Source organism: Papio anubis, chromosome 17 (genome assembly GCF_008728515.1).
Source record: "Papio anubis isolate 15944 chromosome 17, Panubis1.0, whole genome shotgun sequence".
NCBI classification, from domain to species: domain Eukaryota; kingdom Metazoa; phylum Chordata; class Mammalia; order Primates; family Cercopithecidae; genus Papio; species Papio anubis.
The window spans coordinates 72,048,289-72,054,461 of NC_044992.1; positions in this window are offsets into that span (position 1 = coordinate 72,048,289).

Sequence of the window (6,173 nt, forward strand, 5' to 3'; positions counted from 1 at the left end):
GAAGTGGCTGTGCACAGGCAACCAGGGCCCTGGGTTCCAGACCAAGGCCTCTGTACTTGTGTGCTGTGTGTGCTTGGGTAAGCCACTTCACCTCTCTGAGCCTCTTTCCTTATCAGTGGGATGGATTGCCAATGCTTTTAGAATAAGCCATGGTGTTTGGGGCAGGAAGGTGTATCCGACAGGTGCCCTGAGGCCTGAGTCACCCTCTCCAGGGACAGTGCCCAAGCTGCAGACACCCCTCACCCATCCCTGTCTCCCCCCAGGCTCTGGTCTTTCAAACAGGAACTCTGGGTGGAGGGGTGCTACCTGGGAATGCTTGGGAGAGCCCACATTTGCTAGTGGGGGAGGTGCTCACCAGCCCAGCCTTAACAGTCCCTGCTGAACTTCCCTGGCCAGGCCCCGAGTGGAGTTTTACCAAATTATTAATTAAGGGCAAAGCCATGCGGCAGCGCTGACATCCAAATGAATAGCACGCGGTGTAATTAGGCGAGGTGTCATGGAGATGATGGAGCGCCGCCTGCTATCCCCGATTCACCTCCCCGGCAAGCAGGAGGTGTCCTACCACCATGGACGGCTGGTGTGGGGCCAGTTGCGGGTGCGGCTAAAGCAGCCAGCTGACAGCTATTGCGGGTGCCACAGGCCCTGTAGATAGGGCTGGGCTCCTCCCCCAGGGACAGGCACCCCTTCCCCTCCGATTGCCATGGGCAGAACCCAAAAGGGAGTAAAGTGCAGAAAGAGGCAGGCAAGGTGGGAGGGAGGCTAAGGCAGGAGGGAGGAGGACCAGGACAGATCCGCAGATAGACCCAGAGCAGCCCAGAGAGGAGTATGAAGGGAGCACAGGAGAGCCGAGAGGGCCAGGGGAGGAGGTACAGAATCCAGGAAGACAGGACAGGCCTCGGGGCCCTACCCTGGAGTTGTGTGGGCCTGACAGAGAGCTGGGAGCAGGGAGCAGCTTGAGAATTTTCGGTTTTGTTTTTTAGTTACTTATAGTCATGTATTTTTTGTTGTTTGAGATGGAGTCTTGCTCTGTCACTGAGGTTGGAGTGCAGCGGCGCAATCTTGGCTCACTGCAATGTCTACCTCCTGGGTTCGAGTGATTCTCCTCCCTCAACCTCCTGAATAGCTTGGATTACAGGCGCGCCACCACACCCAGCTAATTTTTGTATTTTTAGTAGAGACAGGGTTTCACCATGTTGGCCAGGCTGTTCTCCATCTCCTGACCTCAATGATCCACCTGCCTCAGCCTCCCAAAGTGCTGAGATTACAGACGTGAGCCACCGCTCCTGGCCTACATTTCATGTATGCTTTTAATCAACATCATAAATTGACAGTTTGAATAATCGAACAATACAAGGCTTCTAATGAAAAACCAGCACCTCTTTCCTGATTCCCCCTTCTCAGAGGCAAACTTTTATGTGATTGTAGCTGATTCTTTTTGGTATTTACTTCTGAATAGCCATGCTCATGTTCCTGCTGCTGCTGCTTTTTTTTTTTTTCTCCTTTTCAGATTGAGAAATTTACCCATGTCCTTCCCACGATGGCGGCTGAAGGCTTGTTCTCTCACACATGCCCCCCCACACTCTCCCACCAGCTTCTCCTTTTGATTGAATCAGAATTCAATGTATGCACTATTATTTCTCAGCATACACTCTTCCCAGCTGAGTAATGTATTGTAATTACATTTCCTTTCTTGTACAACCTCTTATTTTTCCTGGACTTAATAACTGCCTCATTTAGGGGATTGGGTGGATATTCTGTGTACCCATTACTTATTTATCCCAAACCCTGCCATGGAAGTATAAACCTCCTTTTGGTTCATTAAAGACATCCAGCCCATCTGGGCACAGTGGCTCACGCCTGTAATCCCAACACTTTGGGAGGCTGAGGCGGGAGAATTGCTTGAGCCCAGTAGTTCGAGACCAACTTGACAACATAGTGAAACCCCATCTCCATCCCTATTTACTTTTAAATAAAAGATTTTTAAAATTAAAAACATCCAGGCCAGGCTGCGCCGGGCCCGCCTCACTGTAGGGGGCTGCGCCGGGCCTGCCTCACTGTAGGGGGCTGCGCCGGGCCTGCCTCACTGTAGGGGACTGCGCTGCTGCTGTCCTTGGTGCTGAAGTCAAGGCTGGGGCCGGAGCCTCTCCTCCAGCCTCACTCCTCTTCAGCTTCCACCAGGCTTCCCCTCCATTCCTGCCCAAGACCACCTGGGGAGCAGACCCCAGACCCTCCTCAAGATTGCCGATCCCAGCCCTCGTCCCAGCCCAGGCCGTCTCTCCCAGGCCTTGCCTCTCTGTACCACGTGGTCTTCCTCCCCAGGGGGCTCCTCCATGTAGCCCCGGCAGACAGCTTGAATCCTGGAGTTGCAGCAGGTGGATGTCTGAGTGGCGATCTCTTGTGTATAATCAGAACTCTCCAAGTTACATGTGACAAAAACCAACTTAAGCAAAGCTAGGACCTCGTTAGTTCACTCCAGGAGGCAGCACTGCCCTGCACGGCCTGGCCCTGGCTCCCTTCCTCTCCGGGAGGCTGCTCCCTCATCAGCCCAACCTTGCTTCCTCACCCACATAACAATCCTCGGCAGAGTGAGCCCTGCTGTCCCAGCGGCCCCAGCCAAGGCCCGAGACTGACACTTGTTGGCTGGCCAGGTTTGAGTCATGTCTTCCCCTGAACCCCTCAGTATGGCCTGGGGTCGGGGGGCCAAGTGCCCAGTGCAGAGCTAGAGCCTGAACCAGCCTCAGAGCACCTTGTAGAGGGGGACTTCTCAGCAGAATGGCATTCTTGCCAGGAGAAGGAACACCTGGTTGAGAACACCGAGGTCAGGGGACCCTCTCAAGAAGGGTCAGTGGCTTCAGGATCTCTCATGAAGCTTCATCTCCAAGGCCCAAGGAGAGCAACAGCGTCCCATCTTGTCTCCAGGTAATTCTATTCCAGTGCCAGCAGGGAACAGCGTGATTAAGGCTCCATTATTAACTTGCCAATCTTGTTTCTGGGGCACAGACGCTAACGGCTTAGAGGACCTAGTTGGCATATAACGAGGTCTCCATGACAAATTACTTGGTTATCAAGTAACTATCTGGGGAAATGTCAAGCAGGATCCATCATGCTGGCAGGAAGAGAGAGCCAATTAACCCAGAGCAGCTCGTCCGACCCACCGTCGCTGCGTCCAGCAGGGCCAGGAATGAGAGAAAGGACCTGTGGAGTCCGGAGCGGGGCGGCCCCTCCACCCCACAGGGACAGTGTGACGCTGGCTGCGGCTACACTGGCGGAGACTTCTGCGGTCATGCCTCGCAGGCTCAGCTCGCCACTCTTGCCTGTACCTGCCTGTGTCCATTTATTCATTCCACAGTCACCTGCATGTCAGACCTGGACCGGGCACGGGTGGGAGAGGTGACTGAGGGCTGGGGTTAGGGAGGGACACACGTGCAGACTGCAGACAGGTGACCCTGTCTCATGTGGTCTCTGCAGTGAGCAAGGTGGGTAACAGCATCTCAGGACAGGGAGGAGAGTTCATTCTAAAGGTGGGGGTGGGGTGCAGCGTCGCAGAGCTGGGAGGAGGAGAGAAGAGTTCATTCTAAAGGTGGTGGGGGGACAGAGAGAGCATCACAGCTGGGAGGAGAGAAGAGTTCATTGTAAGGGGGTAAGGGTGGGACAGCATCACGGAGCTAGAAGAAGAGTTCATTCTAAGAGGGGGACAGAGCATCACAGAGCTGGGAGAAGAGTTCATTCTAAGGTGGGGGACAGAGCATCACGGAGCTGGGAGAAGAGTTCATTTTAAGATGGGGGGACAGAGAGTGTCTCAGAGCCAGGAGGAGGAGAGAAGAGTTCATTCTAAGGTGGGGGACAGAACATCACAGAGCTGGGAGAAGAGTTCATTCTAAGGGAGGGGGACAGAGACAGAGAGAGACTCTGACAGCATCACAGGGCGGGGAGGAGGAGAGAAGAGTTCATCTAAGTGGGAGTGAGGGGGTGGGGGCAGGACAGAGAGTGCATCACCGAGCTGGGAGGTGGAGGAGGAGGAACCAGGTCCCCTAGACGAGGGGCAGGGTGGGTGGCCACCAGGCAGAGGGTACCCAGGCACAGCAGGGGACGGGGCTGCTCCAGGCTTGAGGCAAGGAACCATTGACCGTGCACTGTCGGGACCTGAGCAGAATCCGGCTCTGCCGTCGCTGCACTGGGAGATCTTGAAACAGTTTAGTAAAACCTTGCTGAACCTGTTTTCTTATCTATAAAATGGAGATAATAATCCCCAGTTCTCGGAGTGTTGTGGGAATTAACAGTGTGGTCCCCATTTGGTGCTGGCTGAACCTGGTTCCTCCTCCTCCTCCCTACAAGGGAGGCCTTGGATCCCCCTCACTGGTGAAGGCTCACAGGGGGCACATGCCAGCGCAGAGGCGCAGGGAGGAGGGAGGCATCCTGGAGGAGGTGGCTTGGGCTGACGGCTGGCACATGGACGGGCCAGAGGCCAAGGGGCAGGATTCGGGGACTTTGGTCACTTATCAAGGTCAAAGCCCAGGACTTTTTGCGTTTGCTTTGTCTTCAGCAAAGGCCCTTGGGTCACCTGGGATGTGTCCCACCCTGGGGAGAACCAGTGACCAAGCCCTGGCCCCACCCTGTCCCCTGGCCTTTGCCTGTGCCCCCACCCTGCCCCTCTGGTAGCCCCCTCCCCTTGCCTACTTGGGGGTGATTGGCAGCTGCCTCTTCCCAGCCCCCCAGGCCATGGCACGGATCCTCAAGCCTATTCATGATGCAGACATATGGCACCTCCATGGGGGGCTTGGAGGAAACTGCCAATTGCGAGAGTGCAGCGTGTCCCCATTCCAGCCCTGCCTGAGCAAAACAAACGCGAGCCGCGAGGGGAGCAGAGGCGGCCCGGGGGCGTGCGCATGTGTGCGGGTGTGCCTGTGTGTCTGCAGCTCACACCGCGGGGGTGCCGGGAGGAGGGGAGGCTGCCCGCTCCCTGGGAGTCTGTGGCTTTCAGACGCTTCTGGGGGCTCGGCTACTGGGGTCCTAAGGAGACGAGCTGCCCCCCTCACTCCGCCCCGCAGGCTGTACCGCTCCCGTCTTGAGGCCTCTTTCGCCTCCCCACACCTCTTACCCGGGGCTCCGGGCTGGAGGCTGTGAACAGCCCTGGGAGCAGATCCTGGCGATGCTCTCATTCTTTCTGGAATCAGGACGTTCCGCCAGTGTCAAGCCCAAGTCCCCAGGGCTCCAGGCTTAGCCAGAGTTTTCTGTTTTATTGGAGGTGGTGCCACCCCCATATCACTGGGGGCACTGCAGCCACCAGTGCATGGCCCCCTAGGCCCCTGCCCCATGCTGGGCTCGCCCTCCTATGCCCAGCTGGGGACCCATGCATGAAAAGCCCTGCTGCTGCGGCAGGGGAGGGCGTGGGGAGAGCCCGGCCAAAGGTCAGGCTCTGGGGGCCTCAGCACCCTCCTCTTCCAACCCAGGGCTGGAGGCTGCTGCCATGGAAACCAGGCCTATCCACCCACTGGCCATGTGCATCCAGGGGCCGTGGCCACCACCTCCTAGCACCCAGCTCTGCCCCCCACCCCCATTCGTGGGAGTGAGAAGTCAGGAGAGAGAGGAAGGGCGCTGAGCAGAACCTGGAGGGTGGGTCTGGGGTACCAGAGCCTGAGGTGCTCAGGCAGGCTAAGGGTAAGGGGCCTGCTCTCTGAGTCCCAGCTGAGGGTCTAACTCTCTGTGCTGCTGGGAAGCCCCAGACCCTCTGCCACCAACCTTGGCATGCACTTCGGGCAGTGGCAGCCCCTGTGGGGTGGTGCCCACCAGCCTCCTCCTTGTGGCTGGGGCATGGGAGCAGAATCTGCATGCTTTGGGCCTTCCCCAGGGAGTCAGGGAGGTGAGGGTGCAGCTGGTGGGGAGGGGCTGCAAGGGCAGCTCTGACTCCAGCTCTGCCGACACCCTGTCCCCAGCACTGGCAAGCACCTGGGTGTCCTAATCTTTCTATAGCCTGGCCTTGGATGAGGGGCCTCTGCCCCAGCTGGGTGGGCATTTCAGGGCCCAGGCCCCCACCTTGGCTGGCAGCGTGCACACCTGCCACAAGCGCTGGGCCGACCAAGTTGCAGGCACCGCTGTGCATCCAAGCATCTGCTGCTGCCGTCTCGGGGCAGATGGGCTGCCAGTGAGCTAAGTGTGTGCGGGGGAAGGGGTGC